The following is a 24,644-nucleotide window of genomic DNA, read 5'->3' on the forward strand; positions in this document are numbered from 1 at the left end:
AACTAATCAACAAGTTGAGTATCCCAATATTCACATAAAAACAAATGTCATCTGACTCAATGAATTTTCATGTGTCTCTACACTATCTGTCTACTTTTTCTTTATTTTTATTATCTCAGCTGATTGACCCACCTTTTTTGAAAATGTCCCTTATTGCAATAATAATAGCCAATTCCCCTGGTTTGCCCAATCATAATGCAATCTAATGATGACTGGGAAATGGGACTGACAAAATATGTATAGTATTTGTAGATTATGACTTGATTATGGACTAAAAAACTGTACATTAACTGTACTTCAAGTTCATATCTAATTCATAAAATAACCAACTGTCATTTTACTACCTGTCTCCTAAAACAATCGTGTGATCACTAAGTATTTCCCTACTTTGATCCCATGGATTTGATTTTTTTCTCCCCAGATACATAAGTTAGCTATTTACAAACTTTTGCTGATATACTAAACTTGCATGTTTGTCTCTGTGTTTGCTTCAGTAACACTCATAAAAACAAAAGGCACCCCATCCACCATTATCTACAAATTTCATTAACATACTGCTTAAGTAATGGTTCCAGATTATTAAAAATATATATACACATTATCCTTTGGTTCTCTTCAATTTGACATTTTGCAATAAGCATTACTTCTTTTAACAGTTTATTACACATTTACCATTTCTTTATCCAATTCAGTTAATTTGGTATGTAAGATTTCCCCCCCAAAAAAGCTTTATTAATATCATGATACTTAACACCTATAGCCGTTTTTTTAACCAAGTAATTCTATAAAGCTATCAAGGAAATCATTAACATTTTTGTATGATGATTACTACTTTAAAGTCCTGCTTCCATTATCTTATAGATGTTTACACATTCTCATAAATGTTATTTCATCAGCCTATTAGGAATTAAAATTAAACTAACTGGATGCTAATTTTTCTTTTTAAAAACAATCTACTAAATTTCCCCTGCTAATTCTTTTATTGTTTCCAGTAATAAGACCCATCATTTTTTCTACTAATTCTTCTTTTGTCAAAACTCTAGGAACCTGGAGATAACCAACATTATGGGAAGTAAAAGAAGATAATCATGGCCTAAAAGTGTGTTTTCATATTATTGAGCACACCTACTTCCCACCATTCAAATCGTCTGCCTCCACTGGTTACAGACTGAAGTTTTTTGTTTTTTGTAAATCCTATAACGTTAGTTCATGTAATTTTTTTAAAATGAGGTAAACAGTAGAAAATAGTTTGTTGTTTGGGTAAAATGAAGGAGAGGTGCTTACTTTTGCTCGAATAAACTAAACTAAGTCTAGGACATACGCACCCCACTGAATCTCTCCAAGGAAGAAATTGAAGATAGCTTGAAGATGGTAGTGTTACTTCTATCTTTTGAATTCTGAACCATATGAATACATCATTTATTTTTAAAATGCACGTTATCATTATAGACCTCCACAAAATGTTTATCAGCATTTTTTTAAAAATCTTTCCTAAAATCCCATGATATTCAAATATGCATGAGAAGAAAATAGATCAGTAATGTCAACTAACAACTACTACTTTAACACGCATTAGTTTTCAGCCCCAATTGAAAGACAAAGAAATAGGACAACAGGAAAGAAAGATATGGGAAATAAGGTAGAAAATAATATATATATGTAAAACCCTAATATGCAAATAGACCGAACGGTAAAACAACTGAACAACCGGTTGCTATGAGGTGTGCTGACCACCAGGGGGTGCATGCAGAACATGGCGGGTATTGACAGCAGGCGGCAGAGTACGGAACATGGTGGGTATCAGCCATGGTGGGATGCTGGAGCAGGTGAGCAGGGGTGCCAGACCAAGGTGGGGTGCCGGTCGCTGGCATCAGATGAGCCTCTGGTGGTTACTGAAAATTCTTTGCTCCCGTGCGCCACAGTCCCGCCCGACACTCACACCTGCTGCCAACGCCAGTCCTGCTCGCACCTGAAGCCAGCACCGGAGCCGCCTCACCCACTGCTGGTGCCCAGCACCAGTCCCGATCACTCAGTGCCATCAGCAGGTGTGAGTGGCAGCTGCAGGCCCCGATCACCCCTGAGGGCTTCTCCACCTCCCCCCTGCTCCTGAGGAGCAATCAGTGCAGCAGCCACTGCTCGCACCCACTGACAGTGCTGGTCCCACTTGCACCCGCTGCTGGTGCCGGCCCCAATTGCTCCACACTGTCAGCAGGTGCAAGTGTGGCCAGGACCGTCAGTGCATGGGAGCAGCGGTGGTGAGAGCGGAGCTGCCAGCAGACAGGGGACTGGGGCCGCGTTGGCAGGGGCCAGGTTGGTGCACAAAGAATGGGCCGAGATCCACCCCTGTCCCCACCACAATCTTTGGCCCATAGGTTTTTTTTAAGGTGCACGAATTCGTGCACTGGACCCCTAGTAAGAATATAAAAGAAGTAATGATCTGATCATTTTCTTTAAAATAATTACTTGATCAAAGAATTCAGTATCAAAAACTTGGAAAAGCATCAAGAGGCAATCAACTCAGATGAGCAGGAATACACCTCAGACAGTTTTCATCAGACCTCAGGTTTTCCTGGGGCTAATCTCAAATAAAAAACATTTTTCTTAGCTTCCAGAATTATCCACCTACACAGTTCCCTTAATGTAAAGGAGGGGAGGGAAAAAGTGGGAGAAATGGAGGCCACATCTGAAGATGTACATAGGAGTATGTGGTTTTTTGCAGAGAACAAAATGACAAATCCATGTGTACGTGTAACTAAAGCACTTTAAGATCAATTTCTGAACTATTATAGTTATTACTAAGAGCCCGGTGCACGAAATTCGTGCACTGTGGGGGGGGGGTCCCCCTCAGCCCAGCCTGCCCCCTCTCACATACTGGGAGCCCTCAGGGGATGTCCTACTGACGGCTTAGGCCCGCTCCCCATGGGAGGCAACCGGGCTGATCAGAGGAAGGCACCAGCCCCATCACCCCACTGCTGCAGCCACTGCCAGTCACCGCAGCCACCAAGGTGTTTTCATCAACACAGACTCTGGTCCCTTCACCATGAAAAAATGACAACTTTCTTTAGGCATTTTCAAGATGTGTCTTTCATAGGATATGACATTTTTTTCTTTCTATCTTTTTTTTTTTAATCCTCACCTGAGGATATGTTTCCATTGATTTTTAGAGAATGTGGAAGAGAAAGGAAAAGACAGAGAGAAACATCAAAGTGAGAGGAACACTTTGATTGGTTGCCTCCTGTATGAGCCCTGACCTGGGCCCCAGCCAGGGAGGAGCCTGCAACTTAGGTACATGCCCTTGATCAGAATCTAACCTGGACCCTGCAGTTGGCAAACCTAGGCATTATCCACTGAGCCAAACCAGCTAGGGCAGGATATGACATTTCTTAGCTCTCCAGCAGCGGACCTTCGTTTTTTTCTCCAGGAGTGTGGTGGAAAAGACCTAGATCACCTTTTTGGATTCTTATACCCAAGCTACTAAGAATATTACCAGTGGCATACAGGGAGCTTAGCCAATGAGCTGTCAGAAAAGGTGTTTCCTCTGTAGTTCACACCTATCTCCTCCAATGCCCGGCTCCGCCCCCAGCCAAGGCCGCAAGCCTCTGGCCAAGGCTCGGGCCCTGGGCAGGGGAGCCCCAGCTGGCTACAACCGCCTGGCTCCAATCGCCTGGCTCCACACCCAGCCAAGGCAGCAAGCCTCTAGCCAAGGCTCGGGCCCTGGGCAGGGGACCCTCAGCTGGCTCCGATCACCCGGCTCCACCCCAGCCAACGCCAGCAAGGGCAGGCAGAAAGCTTGGCTTCCTCCATTGCCGGGGAAAGCCAAGCCTCCCTCCTGCTCTATGTGGCCACAGCCATCTTGGTTGGGTTTATTTGCATATTAGCTCCCAGTTGGCTGGTGGGCGTGGCTGGTGGGTGTGGCAGAGGTACGGTCAATTTGCATATTACTCTTTTATTAGATAGGCTAATAATCTTCACCTTGAGAAAATAGAATGAATTTTGCTCCCAGAATTAACTACTACTATTAAAAAGCAGACACGGTGTAGTCTCAAGGACAAACAGGAATGCTCATCATTTTGGCATAGGAATGCATGTGCCATGGCCTAGATTCCTTTAAAACTTCCCAAAGAAAGGACATTATCTTCCTATAATAATAAAAGCGTAATATGCTAATTAGACCTGATGTCCTTCCGGACGAAGCTGAGGCTGCAAGGGAAGCCCAGGCCCTGGGTGCCTGCCAGCAGCCCGATGGAAACCTGTGTCCGGGGAGCCAGAGGGAAGCTGGTGCCGGCAGCTGGGGAAAGAAGGCCTACTCTTCCATGAATTTTTCCATCGGGCCTCTAGTCCTATCTAATAAAATAGTAATATGCAAATTGACCGTCACACCAAGACACAAGTAGGCTGCCCCCATGTGGTCAAAGACTGCTGCCCCCATGTGGACACAAGATGGCCGCCACAGGATGGCCGCCACAAGATGGCCTGCAGGGGAGGGCAGTTGAGGGAGACCAGGCCTGCAGGGGAGGTCAGTTGGGGGTGACCAGGCCTGCAGGGGAGGGCAGTTGTGGGGGACCAGGCCTGCAGGGCAGGGCCGTTGGGGGGGACCAGGCCTGCAGGGGAGGGCAGTTGGTGGGGGGGGGCCAGGCCTGCAGGGGAGAGCAGTTGCAGGGGACCAGGCCTGCAGGGGAGGGCAGTTGGGAGCCAGCAGTCCTGGATTGTGAGAGGGATATCCAACCACTTGTTTAGGCCCGATCCCAGGGATTGGGCCTAAACGAGCGGTCGGACATCCCTCAAGGGGTCCCAGATTGGAGAGCGTGCAGGCTGAGCTGAGGGACAGCGCCCCCCCTTGCATGAATTTCGTGCACCGGGCCTCTGGTATATATATATAAAAGGCTATGCAACCGTCCAACTGACCAACCAACCATATGACTGGTAGCTGTGGCGCGCACTGACCACCGGGGGCAGACACTCAAGGCAGGAGCTGCCGAGCTGTGGTGAACCGCCCTCTCACAATCCGGGACCCCTCAAGGGATGTCGGAGAGCCGGTTTTGGCCTGATCCCCACAGGCAAGGCCTAGGGACCTCACTCACTCTGCAGGCGCCCTTGGAGCCATGGCACCACCCCAGGTGCAGTCAGCCAGGGAGGGACCACGGGAGGTGGACTCTAGGGTGTGTCCGGCCCGTCTTGCCCAGTCCCACCCCCCAACCACCTTCTAATTAATTACCTTTCAATGTGCACGGCACTAGTATATTATAATCACTGTGATGTTGGTGATGATACTGTTTTATACATAAAGAAATTTAGAGTGCCAGGAGGAACTCATTTTATTTATATCTCCTGCATGCTACTGCTTACCCATGTTCATAGGCAGGTTTTATAATGACAGAATGTAAAGCCATGATTAGTTAAAAGGATTTTATCACTGGCGAAGAAAAGTAATCATTTGACACATCAATGTGAATAAGTATCCTGTAATCATTCCCATTAGCACTCTGAAACCAGCTCATGGTTTGCTCCTGGATGTGCCAGGCCACAGGTAAATTCACAAATGGCCGCATGCACTTGGTATAATGCTCTGCTACTGCAGCCTTAAAATTCGTTTTTGTTTTTAATATATTTTTATTGGTTTGAGAGAGAGAGAGAGAGGAAGGGAGGGGGAGAGAGAGATAGAAACATCAATGATGAGACAGAATCACTGATCGGCTGCCCCCTGCAAGCCCCACACTGGGAATCAAGTCCACAACCTGGGCATGTGCCCTGACCAGGAATCGAACTGTGACCTCCTGGCTCATTGGTTGAAGCTCAACTGCTAAGCCATGCCAGCTGGGACAGCCTCAAAATTCTTAACCATTTTTGAACAAGGGACGCACATTTTCATTCTGCACTGGTACCTGAAAATCATGCAGCGAGTACTGGCCCTGCTTCTCAAGGTGTGGTTTGAGGGCCACCAGCAACACTATCACTTGGAGAACATGTTGGAGGCAGGATCTCAGGTTCCATTCAAGACCTACTGAATTGAAATCTGCTACTTAACAAAATCCCTTCAATATTAATGTGCATGTAAAACCCTGAGAAGTATTGCTCTACTGGAATTCATTCTACATTAAAATACAAACTATCTTTAAAAATACTATGCTATGGAGGACACATGACAAATGGTCACAGTGCCCCAGCCCAGTGGCTCAGTCGGTGGAAGCACCATCCCACACACCAAGAAGGTTGCAGTTTCAATTCCAAGTCAGGGCACATACCTAGGTTGTGGGTTCAATCCCCAGCCAATTCCCTGTCTGAGCACATACGGGAAGCAACTGAACTCTCTCTCTCTCACTCTCTCCACTCCCTCCCTCCCTGCCTCTGTCTCTCCTTTTCCCTCACCCTCTCCCTCTCCTATCTCCTTTCCTCTCTAAAATCAATAAACATGTTCTCAGGTGAGGATTTTTTTAAAAATTAAGCAACCTGTACAACAATAAAGAATTAAAAAATAAAATGATTTAAAAAATAATTAAGCAACCTGTGATTTAACAATCTATATTATATAAAAGGCTAAGTGTCTGTCCGTCCAACCAGTAGCTATGATGTGCACTGACCACCAGGGGGCAGAGGCTCAATGCAGGAGCTGCCATGATGCACAATGGCCATCTATAATAATAACAGCGTAATATGCTAATTAGACCAGACATCCTTCCGGACGAAGCCGGAGCTGCGAGGGAAGCCTGGCTCCTGGGTGCCTGCTGGCAGCTGGAAGGAAGCCAGCCTGGGTCCTGGGTGCCAGAGGGAAGCCAGTGCCAGCAGCCAGGGGAAGGAAGGCCTACTCTTGCACAAATTTCATGCATCGGGCCTCTAGTATGTATGTATGTGTATATATATATATATATATATATATATATAAATCTCAGTAAAGTATCATTCTCAAGTCTTCTGTTAGTCTCTTCTCTTTCACTGTAAATGGGCAATGGGCAACATTAGCCAACGAGGCTCATGTGCAATGGTAATTGGGGCTATTCATCAACCACTTTTCAAATGTAATTCAAAATTAGTGCTAGCGGAGGAACAAGACTCAGAATGTCCAATCAAAGAGCCCTAAAAACAGTGACAGATCGCCCTGACCTGTTTGGCTCAGTGGATGAGCGTCGGCCTGTGGATTGAAGGGTCCCAGGTTCGATTCCAGTCAAGGGCATGTACCTTGGTTGCGGGCACATCCCCAGTAGGGGGTGTGCAGGAGGCAGCTGATCGATGTTTCTAACTCTCTATCCCTCTCCCTTCTTCTCTGTAAAAAATCAATTTAAAAAAAATATATATATATTTAAAAAAAAAAAAAAAAAAAACAGTGACATACCAAACTGACTTTGCATCTATGTTCAGAATACATGAAGTATATTCTGCCTGGGTGATTTCTCCTTTTGTTTTCCCCTAGTTTCCAATTTTCTCCTTGGGGGAACGGAGAAAGAAAAGACACATTTATTTGAAAATTATCATAGTAAATAACCCAGAGTTGATCACATTTTCATTGATCCAGAGTACAATTCTGATACTTAAGATTTTTAAATCGGGGGAGGGGGAGTTGTTGTGGTAGTTGGAAACGAGGTGAAAAAAGAGCAAGGGAAACACAGCCTTTAACTTTTCTGTTAGACAAAGGAGAGGCCGTGATCAATACCACAGCTCTCTTCTTGCTGTCAACTAAGGATTCCTGTCCGACAGTTATTTAACAGTAAACTAATTTAGCTGTTAGGTGATGTTGTGCATAAAAGCAAAAACTATGGGAATGTCCACAGAGTCTGTGTCCCTTACAATTTCCCCAACATAAATTGACCATTAAAATCTTCAAGAGCAAACCTCATAAATCCTGTGTCTAGGAGCAGCGAGGTGGGGAAAAGACACTTCAGGCAAAGTACCCAGATGCCTGAAAAAAATTCTTTCTGTCATTCCTGTGGCCATTTATTAAATTTCCCACCCTCCCCCCTTCTGCCACCACAAACAGAATCCACACCTGAAACAACTGTTTCTGGCCCAGAGACTGGTCTGTGTTTGCAGAACAGCTGTGAAACAGGAACAAGAAGGAGCAGAAGAAAGTAAGTCCCACACACCATCCTTCAGTGCTGATCCACAGGCCCCCATGGCTCCAGTCATTAGGATGAGTTTGTCCCCAGGATCCTCCTACCCATTTCCTGTCATACGCTACTTCTTTCATTCATCCCCAGGAACGGAATACCCATTTTTGAGCCTAGACCTTCTTCCAAAGAATAAATTTTACTTTTTCTCTATGTGTGCCCAATGGTTCTCCATTACCAAGCATTCAGCAAGTGTTTGTAATTAATGTTGCCTTTCTGCTTTTACATTAACTATAAATGGTGAAGAAGGGGAAAGAGACATAGGAATTGAAGCTCAAAAGTCTTCATTCTCTCATCCAACCAATATTTGAGTGGCTACACATGTCAAACACTATTCTACACACAGGGGATACAGCAAAGAGAGGACATAGGACCTAAGGGAGTAGATCAGAAAAATAAATGTTGTACTTTGAAAATTACTCTTTGCTGGCAGCTTATCAGTGAAGCTATGGTGCCTTGGTGGGCTGGAAGTTTTTAATTAGAAAGGACCACCTGCTTAGTGCTTTGAAGCTCTGGTGTTAATAAAGTTGCATCCTTATTTCCCATAAGAGTTCATCTTTGTCCTTGATGGTATCTTGCCCTTAGCAGAGAAGACCTGACATATTCCTAAAGTCCCAGGAGTTCATTCTCTTTGCCCAATCACAAAATTACTGGTAACTTGCCTGGTTTTCATCTGCAAAGACTGTCCCTTCTGCCTGTTTCTCTCCAAAATAACACAAAACTGAATGCAAACAGCAAAGAAACATGTTGAAATGTAGATGCTCAGCTCAGGATGGGGATTTCCACACTGTGTTTGGGGAAAGGAGCTCCTAAGTCAATCAGAGCTCAAAACTCAGAAAGGAACCTCATTTATCAAAGCAATTAGCAAAGAAGAAGGATCCCAACAACTAACTTCTTTGCCAAAGACTTCCTAACCAGAAGTGTGTAACAGTATGTGAGGGTGTAAAATCCAACCAGCTTATCAGAGAAAAAATAGAGGAGTGGCTGTAAAAAGTGAGGAAGGAAACATAGAAATATTTTTAAAAAACATAAATATACAGGAAAACATAAAATACAGAGTGCTCGTAAAATATACAGGTAGAGTCATGGGGAAAAGATTAAATTGCCTTAGGCCACTGCTTTTAGTTGAATGAAAGACAAGTAGAGGGCATGTTACACAAGGATAATGATCCAATATACCCTCATCTCCTCTATACCCAAATCCTGCAGAAGGGTGATGATAGTCAAAGGTTTTTTTAGTCCCAGACACCTTCAAGAATAAGAAATTAAAAAACCACATGGTTTAAAAAAAAACACAAAAAAAAAAACCTGCTACCTTGAAATCAAAAGGGTAGATTCCCTTATTTCACAAAGACAGCCCCAAAAGCAAAGGACATATGCCAAAATAAAATATACCTCTGTGAGAGTTATAAAACTAACAAGTTAATCAACAAATTCTTGTTCATCTTGCCAGTTTTCATAGGAAAAATTATACTAGTATATCTACACATATGTGGGTGGGTATCTAAAGGGATATGCTTGGAGTGCGAGGGGAAAACAATATGGAGCATGGGTGCCTCAAACTAAGGCAAAGTTACCAAGAGAAGGGAGAAGGGAGCTGGAATTGGAGAAAACATAGCTGATCTATTTCCCTTCATCAAGTTAGCATGCTGTGGAACATGATTTTCCATGATTTCTCTTGGATGGTTGGTTTTTCTTGAGACTTAGGGGGTAAAGAAGCTACATCTATAAAAGTTAACAGTCCACAGGATAGTCCTACCACCGCTGGGACATGTAAGGAGCTGTCGAAATTTTTCGATAGATGCATTGTTTCTTTTTTTTTTAATTTTTATTTATTAAATTGATTGAGGTGACATTGGTCAACATGAATATATAGGTTTCATGTGTGGGTTTCTATGTTACAAGATCTGTATATTTCAACATGTGATAGATGCATTATTTCTAAGATGACAAGCAAACTTGAGAAAGGTACTTGAGCACAAAGCTTAATCTTTGGGGGACAATCTAAGTTTCTCGAAAGATAGCACCAAATTTTCTGCATGTTACAGATTACATCCCACCCACACTGTCATTACTTCAGGTACATTATAACCGTAAAAATTTCATCATTTTACAGATAAATTCACAAAGCATGCAACTCACATCTGCAAACAACCCTCCAGGGAATACACAAATATGCTAAAACCTGCGCCATTTCAGAGTCATAGAAATAATAAAGATGAGAGCACTCCCAATATAAGGCTTACGTGAAGGGTTTTTATTTTTTTTAATTTTATTTTATTGTTTAAAGTATTACAAATAGTACTACATAGGTCTCCTATTTTCCCCCGTTGATCTCACTCATTTATGGATAATAAAGAACATTATAAACTGATGAACAAAAAGAGATACAGAGGCAGAGAAGCATCAAACTGAATGTCAAACTACAGCGGGAACACTGGGAGGGTTGGGGGTGGGCGGGGGGTGGGGGTGGTGGTAAGAGATCAACCAAAGGACTTGTATGTATGTGAAGGGTTTTGTGAATTCTTAATGTGTAACAGCTAAAAGAACAGTTGAATAATTAACTAATTTCCTGGGATACTGAGAGGGAAAGCAGTATGAATGGAAATGACAAATTTTAAATGGCACTGATCCTAGGTGATATCTGATTTATAATCCTTTTCTGTTCCAAATGTACTGAGGAAAGGGAGGAAAAGGTAAATTTATCTTTGGGCACCTATCAGACGTTTCTCTGTGTGTGCCTTGGCACCCCTCAGAGTCATTCTGTACTCAGTGGGAGGGCCAGAGGTGAACTAGCAAAGAAAACTCTAATCCAAGACTTAAAATGGATAGAGCTAAGTCAACCTCACCATGCTCTACTCCCTGGCACTAGAATCAAAGCTACGTGAGAAGCATTGGGGGGTGAAAGTGCTGTCATTTGTTTGAGAGTAGGAGCAGGGTACAGGCCATCCATATGCCAGGCGCACTAGCACAGAAACTCACACTTGGTTTAAGTTCTGTGGTCAACATCTTGAAATTCTTGATTTATGGCCAAAGGACCCTGCACATTCATTCTGTACTGTGCCTTGCATATTATGACGCCAGTCCTGAGTAAGAGTCTGGTTTGTCTCACTGGCTACTCTTAAACTCTCCCATCCCCTAACATGCTATATGTGCCAGATTGTGTCACTGCTAGAAAAACAACAGAAAAGGGCAGTAATCATCATAAACTGGTATTGTGGGAAGGACACTCTTCAACCAACTAAATCATTACACAGACAATAGAAATCCAGCCTTAGAGGACATCTGGGGGAATTCTCAAATAAATCAAAAAGGACTGTATCATCAAAGGGAAAACAGATGTCTGTACAAAGAATGAATAGGAAACCAGTATGAACTATGCTCATCCTATATAATAAAGAGGTAATATGCAAATGGTCATTACGCCATAACGCATAATGACCAACAGCAGGAGGGAGGGGCAGCGAGCTCTAAGCAGCGGAGAGCTACAGGAGGGCAGCGCAGTGAGCTACGTGCTGCGGAAAACTACGAGCTGCAGTGGGCCAGGAGGCCAGCTGAGGCAAGCAGCAGCAAGCTACTTGCGCACGGATTCATGCACTAAACACTATCTATGGAGTGCCTAGAATATGCTAGGCATGTTACAAGTCATTTTTTTTTTACAATGTTGGTGGTGGCACTGTGCTTTGTTTCAGTTCAAAATCTTTATTGATTCTGAGTAAAATGAAACTGCTGAACACTGTATATGAGTAACTCTAGGTTTTATAAAGTGTGCTACCCCACAGAACAATTAGGAAATACCCATAGCTCATTTATATTTGCAAACTTAATAAACTATGTGTGTGTGTTGTTAGTAAACTTTGAAATTTTCAACTCTTCCATGATTTTACAAAGTAAGCAGCACCCAGAGAAATACATTCAAGCATTGATAAGAAAAACAAAACAAAACAAAACAAAACAAAAAAACCCTATGGTTTTTTTTTTCTCTTTTAAAAAGAACTAGTTGCTAAAAACATTCTAGTCCCTGAACAGTTTAAGAGAGCTGAACTCAATCTACTTTCATGATGCTTGACAAACTCATACTTAAAAACAGAGGAAAATCATGATTCTAGAATTAAAGCCGAACAAGGACTGGTTTATTCTTACATTCGTAACGCTTCAATGCTTGTGTTAAAAAATTCTGTTGTGACTGGACATAAAAAATTAATTATGTTTTCAGAAGTATTCTGTGTTTACTAATTACTTATAAAACACAGGTAATACAAATATTAATGTGTTCCATCATAGTTTGTCCCTTAGAGTAGACATTTTAAAAACATAACCTTGCCTAACAGCTAAATTAGTTTACTGTTAAATAACTGTAGTCTTGAAAATAAAAATGTAAAAATGTCATGGAAATAACAAAAACATTTTACAAGAAAGCATAACCCTTAGAGAGGCAGTATCTGAAGAACACTGAAAGGCAGAACCGATGAAAAGGAACATAGAGTACTCATATCCTGAGTAAGGCAAGGAAAAAGAAACCTGAGGGAGTAACTCCAGTTTTCGTGATGCCTTTCCCAATTTCATTGTAAATACTGAGCCTCCCTTAAATGAATGCTCTTCAGGGTTGTTTTTTAAGCCTCTCCTAGAAAAGTGTAAAGTTCCTCTTCAGGCACTCCCCAAAGAGCTGTGCTCTGCACCTGTTCCGTGGACACTCGCCCAGGCAGGAACCTAGAAAGAATCTACACTATACTTGCGTGGAGCAGCCAGCTCTACAGCGCAGACCCCACAGCATCTCCGGAGCCATGTTTCTGTTGTTGTGTGCGCCCTTGAAGTATCAAGCTCCCTTCCTTTCTCTTTTCTCTCCACCTTGTTTTTCAGTAAATCTCACCTTTTGAGTCTATTTTGTTTCTTCTCCTGATTTCTATCGTGAGGGGGAGCAAGAACTCCTTCACCAGAGATAATATGACCAGAAAAATTAACTTGGCGAATCACAAGATTAATACCATTTTCAGAATGTCTTCCTTATGAACTTCTAAGATGATAAATCAGAATAAAATTTATAGGAGGTCCTGAGTAAAATCTAAATCTTAAACAACAAGAATCCCAGCACTCCTAAGGTTCCATACACAGATTTTTCATAATGCAATAGTGGGGTTTGCTAAAAACTGATAAAATTTCTTTTTAATCCATGTGCACAAAGATGGAAAATAAATTTAATGCCTAACATTTAGAATAAAGTAGTTCAAATACGTATAGTATGCATATATAAACATAGGTAAACTATACATGAACATGGGTATAATTTAGAAATATTGTATATAATTGTATGTATATGCCCAAGTGTTCTAAAGCTGTTTAAGATGCATTAAAAATGTAAAAATTTGAAGTAATTTTAACATTTAAAATCTTTTTTCAAATACACCTCAACATTCTTAATTATATCCATATTCTATTAGAGAGAAATCCCTTAGGACAGTGGTCGGCAAACTCATTAGTCAACAGAGCCAAATATCAACAGTACAACGATTAAAATTTCTTTTGAGAGCCGAAAACCGACTTCTGCGCATGGGCCACGAAGTTTCAATCGCACTGTACGTGCGCGCCCACACGTGGTATTTTGTGGAAGAGCCACACTCAAGGGGCCAAAGAGCCGCATGTGGCTCGCGAGCCGCAGTTTGCCAACCTAGGCCTTAGGAAAAGAACAACCATGATTTTTACAAAGCATTGACAATATAATGTTTACAAAATTACTTTTCAGTTCCCTAGGAACATTCCCCAAGTGAATGACAACAGCGTGAGAGGCATTATGCTGGGTGCTCTCTATGCATTGTCCCACCTTGGCTTTCTCGGAGCTGTGTGCAACCTTGGCCAAGCCAAGGGCAACTGTGATTATTAATGTCTTGCATTGGGAAACTGAGGCAACAAATCCTACCCCAAAGGGCAGTAGCGATATTTCATGATATAATGGATGCAAAAATAAAATTCTTCATTCTAATTTCTAGTACTGGACACAGTGAGTGGAAATTATTGTTGCTAACGATCACAGCAACTCTACTAGGTGGGTACCATTCTCATTCCGGGAAAAGTAAGAATATAGGACACAAGTTCTCTGCCAGTGAAATGACTGAGCAATGTGGGCTGTAAAACAAGTGAAGGAGAAATTTTAAAGTACTTGATCAGCCAATGAAGTAAAAAATAGTAATTAGTCTTAAATAAAAATTAATGTAATGACTCATTCAAGTTAATGTATTTGAATCTAGAAGCAGCTATAAAAAATCTAAACACACAGAGGTTGCAATAAATCAACCAAAGATACTTACAGTACAAATATTAATAAATAGTCATACTTAAAGTCCAACATACAAAATAACATTTTTTTTCTTTCCTTTTCATTTCTTTTGATATGTTTTTATTGATTTTAGAGAGAGGATGAGAGAGGGAGAGATAGAAACATCAATGATGAGAATCACTGGCCAGTTGCTTCCTCTATGCCACCTACTGGGATTGAGCCCACAACCTGGGCATGCGCCCTGACTGGGAATCGAATCATAACCTTCTGATTCATGGGTCAACACTCTATCACTGAGTCACACCAATTTGGCCAAAATAACTTTTTCTGAATTTAAAAGTATGCTCAGAACCAACCCCCAATTGGTCCACCACTGCAAGTATTTAAAATCATTAGCATAAATTTATTTTTGCACCTTTATTGTGCACTGGGGTGGCGGGTGTTGTCCCTCAGCTCGGCCTGCACCCTCTCCAATCTGGGACTGCTGGCTCCTAACAGCTCGCCTGCCTGCCTGCCTGAATGCCCCTAACCGCTTCTGCCTGCCAGCCTGATCGCCCCCTAAACGCTCCCCTGCTGGCCTGATCACCCCCAACTGCTGAAAAATAACTTCTCCCCCAGCGTCGGGGAGGGGGCAGCAAAAAATAGAAGACATCCCTCCCTATTGCACACAGACCCTATATACAGGCCCACCCGGCCCAGGCTGGTGGGATGCTTGGCACATTCTCGGATCCCTGCTCAGGGGTGGGAGGGGTGGCTGGTGGCAGCACAAGTGAGAGGGGACCTCTGGATGACCACTCTGGTCCTGGCTACTGGTCCTGGCACTTCCTGGTCCTCGGTTCCTTCCTGGTCCTGCCTGCAGCCCTGGTCCCCCTACCTGGCTCAGCCTCCCGTCTCCATCCTGGCCTCAGATGGCCCCCTTGGATCCTGGGGGCTCTGTCCTCCCCTCCCAGCCTGGAGGTCCTGAGGGGAGGTTATGGCTTCTCAGAGACTCCGCAGCAGCCCTGTCACTCCTGTTCACACAGGGGAAGGGGTGCATGTGGCAGAAGCAGCTGTATAAATGCGGGTGCAGGGGCAAGTCCTCCGGCGTCACTTGGACAGTTTGCTGATGACACGGATCAGGGCCACGTTCTCATCCTTGAGACGCTGGTTGTCAGCCCAGAGGTTGGATAGGCCCTTCAGCTCCTCTTCCAGCTCAGCAGCCTTGTGCTCCAGGGCCCTGCACTCAAATCTCTCCAGCTCCAGGAGGGCCGGCCTCTCTGCAAAGCACTCCTGCCTCTGCGTGGCGCGCTCCAGCTCCACCTTGAGCTGCACCAGCCAGCAGCGTGGTCTTGGTCAGGGCCTCACAAAGTCTCTCATTCTCAACACACAGCTCTGCGTAGAGCTTCCTGAAGCCTCCCTTGGGCTCTTATGATTCAGGATGGGGTTTTGGGTTGAGGGCCCACTGCCTCCGGGGGGAAGGGCTGGATTCTGGGCTGATGTCCGCTGGCTTCACCTCCTCCCTCTCCAAAGGCCCTCTCCTCTCCTTGCCAACTCTGCGGTGCTCCCTGGAGGCCTGTGGTCCCTTTTCCCTGCCCGTCAGGCATCTCTACTCTCTGGGCAGGACCATCAGAATTCTCAACCCCAGGGACTCAGGGCTGCCAGGAAGGGTCCAGGCTCTGTGCAGCCCACTCTTGATTGGGATGGAAGAGTCCCATCAGGGGCAGGCCAGCGGGGGGAGGGGCTTCAAGGTTGGCCAGCCCCACCCCCTGATCGGGCTGGTTTGCTGGCTACAGTGGGCAGCGGTGATGGTTCACTGGAGGCCGATGGGAACCACCAGCGCCCACAGGAGGCGGGAGCGAGAGGTGGGAGGGAGCCGCCTGTGCCTGCGGGAGGCGGGAGGGAGCCATCTCCACTGCCCACGGGAGTCAGGGGGGAGGGAACGAGAGGTCAGCAGTTCAGCCCACTCGCCAGTCAATGCCACCTCACGGCAACCAGTCTACTGTTGGGTCGTTTCGGTCATGACGGCCCCTGGCTCTTTATATATTAGGATATAAAACCCTAATATGCAAATAGACCGAACGGCAGGACAACCAAACAACTGGTCGCTATGACGTGCGCTGACCACCAGGGGGTGCGCCCGGAACATGGCGGGTGTTGGCCACGGCGGGATGATGGAGCAGGTGAGCGGGGACGCCAGACCAAGGTGGGGCACTGGTCGTTGTCATTGAGACAAGCCTCTGGTGGTTACTGAAAACTCTGCTCCCACATGCCACAGTCCCGCCAGGCAATTGCACCCACTGCAGGCCCCAATCACCCCAGAGGGCTTCTACACCTCCCCCTGCTCCTAAGGGGCGATCAAGGCAGCAGCCGACACTCGCACCTGCTGACGACGCCGGCCCTGCTTGCACCTGCTGCTGGCGCCAGCCCAAATCCCTCCACGCTGACAGCAGGTGTGAGTGGGGCCAGCCGTCAGTGCATGGGAGCAGCGGCAGCGGGGGCGGGGCTGCCAGCAAACAGGGGACAGGGGCCACCGTAGCAGCGGGGGGGTGGGGGGGGAGGGCGGGAGGGGCTGAACGGAGGCATGGAGGATGGGCCGAGACCCACCCCTGTGCCCACCGCAGCCTCGCAGCCCACAGTTCCTTTCACAGTGCACGAATTCGTGCATGGGCCCCTAGTATATATAAAAAATAAAATAAAAATGAAAAAAGAAGACAGAGAAAAGGGAATAAAAAACTGTAAAGTTCAAAGAAAATTAGGGTGAGACCCCCCCCCAAAAAAAAAAAGTATACTGTTCAAGGGTAACAAAACTAATTGACAGCATTTATTATCAGATTATCTAATTATACCCAGATGAGTTCTTTCCTTAAGTCATGCTCAAAATATCTAACACATATTTAAAACATTTTACATACCTGTTGACATTTTTACATAATTTTTCAAAGAAAGTTTTCTAAAGCATATTTCGATGTCTATTAATAACCTAGTAATTTGGTCCTATAGACCACAATTAACTAATAGATTTACACACTGAAAACAGAGCACATACAAGGAGGGAGAAGGACTGGTTTTATACATTTAAACTCATAAAGGGACAGCTGCCCTTGAAGAATAAAGAGCTATATTCCAGGGATGCAGAGAGCCTAAAGAAAGCAAAATTACATCTTTAAATGTTTATCCTTATTATTTTTTTTTTACTTATTAGTTTTCGGCAAAATGGTGAGAGGTAAAAATTAAAAGAAATGCAATTTACTTTGAAATTTAAGTTTAGCTATGGCCTATCTCTAAATATTGGTACTCACCTACATTCTCTGCTGCAAAAATTGTATTAGTGTACCAACAGAAGATCCTCAAAACTATGACCTTTGTGTACCCTAACCCTAGGGCTTAAAAAAGAACAAAAAAAAAAAAAGAAAAGAAAAGCACAACTTCTCTATCACTTCCTCTGAAATTCAGTCTTCCTAATCTTTATTTTAAAATGTTAAGAACTGTCCGGCCTATGTGGCTCAGTGGTTGAGGGTCTCTCTCTTCATCCATTTCACTCTCTGAACCAGGAAGAGAAACCATTTTGCAAACAAAATCTTTCAGAGAACCTTCTTATAGAAACAAACTAAAATCAACATCAGCATAATCTTGTCTAATTTGGAATGTGTATGAACCAGGAGATCATGATTCGATTCCCAGTCAGGCATATGTCCAGGTTGCAGGCTCGATCCCCAGTGTGGCGCATGCAGGAGGCAAGTGATCAATGATTTTCTCTCATAATTCATGTTTCTAACTCTCCCTCTCCCTTCCTCTCTGAAATTAATAAAAAAATATTTTTAAAAATGTTCAGAACGTAACAAAGGATACCTGTTTGTTAAGCATTCAATAATGAATAACTAACAATGACCTACAAAGTACCTGAATAAAATCCAAAGCCTTTTGACCTAAGACCTTCCAACATTACAAAATGCACAAATATCTAAGCTCTAGAAATTCTTACCTTTGTTTGAAAATCAAGTGATGCCTTTAAAAATTGATATGCCTTCCTTTCCCACCCCACTAAAAATAGCTTTTTTCAACACTTGTGATGTTAAGTGACATCTTGCACCAGTGAGGCCAGCATGTGAGAACACTTCCAAAACACTGACAAAATGAGTCACAATTAGTGTAGAAATGAGAAAGCAATTTCTCAAAAAAGGAAGAACAGCACTCTGGTAAATACCTATGATCCCATTTTTAAAGAAAATGTACCCCAAAAATAATAGGCTCAAAATACACCAAATGCATGTTTAAAGCAACAAAGAGATGGACATTTCAAAATAGATGACATTTCAAAACTTCAAATGTCTTTTTAGCTACGTTATCTCCCTAATTGACCATTTCCAATTGGATCTCCAAAATACTAAATTCTTCATGTCTCATTCATCATTTTTTCACCTACTCAACACCTCTCCCTCCATACTCAATCACAGGGCATGTACCTCAATGCCAGGGAAATATTTAAGGTCCACCGCAATGACCCAGCTTCCTTTCTAATGTCACCTGGCTACCACTCCCCAAGGCTTTCTCATTGGTCATGTGACTTGTAAAATAGAAACTCTCTCTCTCTTCCTCCATTTCACTCTCTGAACCAGGAGGAGAAACCATTTTACAAACAAAATCTTTCAGAGAACCTTCTAATAGAAACAAACTAAAATCAACATCAGCATAAACTTATCTAATTTGGAATGTATATCATTTGTTATTAAAAAGACAATTGAAGAAAACAATGGGGCTGTTTGAGGAATTAAACAGTAAACTGAAATTGGGATTGAAGATTATATGAACTTCAGAATCCAATTAGTTTTTGCATTTCTGTTCTACTTACACATTCTCAGCTTAAAATTCTTACAAATAAAATTTGCAATTTCTGGACACTCTAATTAAACTGATTCAAAAGCTCGAAAGAGAAGTGAGAAATTTCTGAATCAAAGTGGAATCACTAACAATGAACCAACTCTCATTCCTTATGAAAACTACACATACGATGAGAAGCACCCAAATCTTAGAAATGGGAGGAGCCGCATCACATATTGCCACATGCTTTCTCTAGTTATCACCCAGCCGAGTCACCTAAAGCTTCATGGCAACTCAGTGAGCATGGTGTGCAAGTGTCGCCACAACATCAGGAATGGCACACGTTTACCAAGGAGGCCAGGGTGTGACCTCAAGCCTTCCCTCAGCAATGACATATTGATAAGAAATCTTTGAACAGACACAGCAGGAGAACACTCTATTCCAAGGTTTGCACAGAAGATTTTATCTGGCAAGATACATTGAAGAACTAGTAGTTTCCAACATTTCACATTAGAGCATGACATATTTGTACATTCTTAGCAGCTCTACAACACATGTGGGGACCCCAACACCTAGCTCCACATTGAAAGGGAAAATAAGACATTGGGGGAAAGGGGTGCTAGCTATCTGAATCTGTGCCAGTAACCTGCATTCTGACACACACTCTTGCTAGCCGATAATTAACTCCATTCTTATCTGTGATGCCTGTCCTGCCTTGCAGAACCTGTTTCCCGGGATACTCCCATTTTACAGAGGCCATAAATCATGAACCATATACAACCCCCAGAGGGGGTTAGCAGCATTGGCACCGGACAGGCCAAGCCTCTGAGTGTAATCTCACTTCCCCCATCCCAACTCACGGGGGGGAGAGGAAGGGGGGGCTGCAAAGTCCGAGAAAAGTCCGGAAGCCTGATCCATATTTGGAGGACACAGAAACTAAAAGTATAAAGGGAAAGCTTCATCCATATCCATCACTCAGGATTTGGAGAGTGACTACCCTGAGTCACAGCACTAGTGCGTCTTCAATAAAGGCTGCTTTTCTGAATACCCTCTGAGTGCCCAGCTGATTAATCTCCTGCGTCGCCTGGCAGCTTATCTGCAACACCACCATGACCTAAAATGAATAGCCAGCCCCTCTACCTTCACACCTCTGCATACAAATCTTATATTAACTTTTATTTAAACAGTATACTTTCTGAAGAAGCATGCATAATGTTTTTATTTTCTAGAAGTTTAGTGACAGGCTATTCCAAGAAGGACAAATACAATCATATTGTGCACAGATTTAATTTTTTTTTATGTCAAAGTTTTCTCTTCTTATACCTACTTCATGGTACCAAAACTGGAAAAGGACTGGGAATCTAAGAATATTTTCATTTAAAATGCAATTTGATAAGTATCCAACCCACAGAGCTCAGGTTTACATAACATTCTGTGCCAGCTAAAGAAAGAGTTCTCAACACAGGACTCTCAATTGTTTATTTATTTATTATTTAATTTACACACATTTAGTAAAACTCAGTAGGAGAACCAGGTTCTCCTAAAGGTGGCCATTCCTTTACTTGTTTCAATTAGAGAATTTTACTTAACCCCAATCAAGCTCATATTATATCTGACCACATTCTCTGTTGAAAGCAAACAATAGAATTCCTCTAACGGCATATATTACACACCTATTAGAGATCTATTGAAGGAAAGATACATTTATAGAACTTAATTTGGAAAACATTCCAGGAACAAAAATCCAAGATCATCATTTATTCAGAAGAACCTCATTTTTATGATATATATTTTCCATAAACTGTACATAAATATCAATTTTGAATTTGTAGGCTAATGTTTTAAATTAAAACCCAAAGCCTCCAGATATCATGAATTAAATAAAAGGATATCAAAAGAGAAAATGGTATGTGTGGAAAGAAATTATGTTTTCTTCTTTGAAATTTCTGGAAATAATTTTACAATGTAATTTTTAAGTCAAGCTAGTCACTTCTATCATCACACAAGGATGAGTTAGATATTTGTCACAAGAGAATGTTTTCCTCCTTCTGTGGCTGGGAGGGAAAGTCACTTAGAGATAAAAATGAGTTTGTATCTATAAGGAAGATAGATATCAATTATAATTAGCCCTATCGGACTACATAAAAACATTGAATAAATTAATAAATTATGGTTGAATGAATTTATTGGATAAACTTCAATCAGGTGTTTAGTTTCCTTTACAAGATTCTTTTTCTAGACAAAAAAAATGCACAACAGGACAGTACTGCCTGGGTTGTGATTTTTGTTGCTTTTTCTATAATTGACTTTAGAGAGGGAGGAAGGAAGAGGGGAGAGAGAGAGAGAGAGAGAGAGGGAGAGAGAGCGAGAGAGAGAGAGAGAGAGAGAGAGAGAGAGAGAGAGAAACACCAATTGGTTGCTTCCCGTACGCACCCCAACCAGGGATCAAAACTGCAACTCAGGTAAGTGCCCTTACCAGGAATTGAACTCATGACCTTCCAGTGCATGGAATGATTCTCCAACCTACTGAGACCCACTGGCCAGGCTTATTGTTTTTTAGTGCCCAGTGAATATTTCACATGAATATTATTTCTTATAATCTTCCAAAATGACCACTGGGGAAGAGTGTTAATAAACTTTTTCAGTACCTTTTTGCATTTATTTCCTCTTTTTCCTGACAAATGGTGTAACCTTCTTCTAGCTCTTTAGCCTTTGTGAGAGTTAAAGAGTTTGCAGGTTACATGTAAAATTTGTGTTGCTGGCCCTTGAAGGTAAAGTAAGAAAAGTGATAAAACAGCAAAAATCTATCCCAATAGTGCTCTACTAAGACAAACAAAAGCATAAAGTAATATAAACTGAGCTTCAATAGCCCAAAAGTGAAAACTGATACTTCCACGCGCTGTGTCAGTAACACCTACAGCATGAGGCACAGAACACCACCGAAGGCTGCTCCCACGTGTGAAGGCACAGCATTTCACCACGTCTGACAACATCTCCAGGCTCATGACTATTGATGTACATCAGAGATGCATTATTTAGGGATGCGACTAAACCAAAATGGGAATTTTATATGCATCTTTAAATAGGCTATCAAACTTTTCCCCTAACTAATCGTGTTCAGTTTTAATTAATGTAAAATCTTCAACTTTTATTAAAAGCAAGGCATATGAATTTAAAACCTCTGAAACAAGAATGTTTTACCGTCTTAACAAAACAAGTGGTTAAAAGAGGGCGGGGAGGTGGGAAGAGATCAACCAAAGGACTTGTATTCATATATGCATAACTCATGGACACAGACAATAGTGTGGTGAAGGCCTCGGGTGGGGGTGGGGGCTAGAAGGGGTCCATGTGTGTGGTGGGGGGGGGGGGCATGTGAGGGGGAAGGGGTCATATTTAATACTGTCAACAATATAGGTTTTTAAAAAGGAAAACTAAGAGACTACACTTTCCACAGGTAACCAAAAGGGGCTAGAAAAATTTAACTAGGCACATTTCAGCAAAGGTAATAATCCGATCCATTCTTTGACCTCCAAATCCTCCTCCAAACAGGCCTGCTGGACAATCTCACCCCAAACTCATGTGTCCTTCTTACCCTGCTGGCCACACGCTGTCTGGCCCACAGAACTCGCACAAAATCATGTACCCACTGCTATCATCTGCACAATATTTTCTTTCATCTCCCATGGCAAACATACATACATTCTCAGTGAAAAACTGTATTTCCTGACTGTGTCTCCCACTAAAATGTTTATGCCCCTCTGTTTTAGGCAGGAAAATGTACATAAAAAACTAAAAGGCCCCCTCTGTTAGGAAACTAGCAGTTGGAATAGAAGCCACGGCTTTTACATAATAAGCATTATATTTTAACCCCTGTCACATAACTGTGAGAAAAGAAGAACTTTCTGAAAATAAACTGGATAGAAACCACAAAGGAAAGGACCTGTGGTGACTAAGGGCAGAATCTGGGCAGACAAGTTTATTTCCGCTTAAAGCCACAAGACTGGGTTAAATGGATCCAGTTCATACACCCAAAGCAGAAAGTCAGGTGAGCCCTGTCACCCCAAAGTCGGGTGAGCCCTCTGAGATGTCACAGGTGTGCCCAGAGGCCAACACAGTCAGCAAGACCCACCCTATGATGACCAGAGCAGCCTGAGAAGAGGGTAGGTCTTCATTACATTTGCTCCTTTAGACCCTCTGCAGACAGAAGACAAAAGGCTGGAAGTCTAATACCCCACCCTGTGCAGGCCCCTCAAGAAAGCTGACACCCATAGAGACCCACCCAGGGCAAGGGCTGCTCACCTGACTCGGATGTCAAAACAGGTGAGGGCCATCAGGGCACTGCAACCTCCAGGCCCACATTCCACCACTGCACATCCACACTCCTGCCAGGCTGGGATAAGTCTCCCATGTGGCATTACCCCATCGCCACCCCATCTCCATCACTGGTGGCAGAGGTCACAAGCCAACATTCAATATCACAGGTGACACTAATATTATTTAACTATATGCTTCAAATATAATTTTTAAAAATCCCTATGAAAAGCCAAACAACCCACAAATGGGTAAAATAATAGGTCTTTAAACCTTGCCCCAAAAGGGGGAGAGAAGGTGTTAAATCCCCACTTCAGCACAGGCTCTAAGAGTCATATAATATTGCAAAGTTACAAGGTGAGAGTAACGGACAGCTTGGCGCGGTCATGAAAAGTCCCTGGGCAGAAACACGTGGTCCTTGCACCCATACACTGTGCACATCAATTTTAACAAGGCTGCGCGTGATTTACTGCCCCTGATTCTCACATTAAAATTTTTCAATATCTTTTAGCAGTTTGATAAAAGCTGTTAAAATTAAATTCCAACCACAAGGCACCCATCCACACCTTAGGAGGCAAAGGTTATACTAATGTGGTCTCTCTTTATAGTCTTACCAAAAAGCAGAGGAAGTCTCTCCGTCTACATGTAACACAATACTAATCCAAAAGCACAAAGGGGGATTTTCTTCCCTTAATATTCTCTCTCTCTCTCTCTCTCTGTCTCTCTCTCTCTGTCTCTCTCTCTCTCTCTCTCTCTCTCTCTCTCATAGGAGTTAAGGTCAATGAGTACAGATATGGCAGTATGTTTGTTCTGCTGCTTAGAGCATGCACTTACTGCAACCCCAGAAATAAAACCACCCCCAATCTGCTAGGGGAAAGCCCTCAGTGGGCCCAAATGTCCATATATCATATGTAGGCACAAAGGCTGACCAAAATTAATATTGCACTGCATTACTGAGGATCCATAAAGAGACCACCCAGTAGCTCAAATGCTTGAGACAAAATACCTCATCTGGTTGTCATACCTGTTTAGTTACTTGTTTAAAACAACAAGCACCAAAATATTCAAGACCCTCAGCTTTCATTCAGAGATTTTTAAGATTATTTCTTTAAATAATTTGTCATTTTCCTGAGGTCAACAGTCCATGGTGCTTATTTATTCACTAA

The 24,644-nt window shown here is 42.9% G+C and overlaps 1 protein-coding gene across 18 annotated transcripts in view; it reads right to left on the minus strand.

The window, feature by feature from the left end:
• The window catches only part of PARD3 (par-3 family cell polarity regulator), a 699,476-nt gene that overhangs the window by 528,698 nt on the left and 146,134 nt on the right, over positions 1–24,644 (minus strand). The gene's annotated exons all lie outside the window — the stretch shown is intronic.

This window comes from Eptesicus fuscus, chromosome 5 (genome assembly GCF_027574615.1).
Source record: "Eptesicus fuscus isolate TK198812 chromosome 5, DD_ASM_mEF_20220401, whole genome shotgun sequence".
NCBI classification, from domain to species: domain Eukaryota; kingdom Metazoa; phylum Chordata; class Mammalia; order Chiroptera; family Vespertilionidae; genus Eptesicus; species Eptesicus fuscus.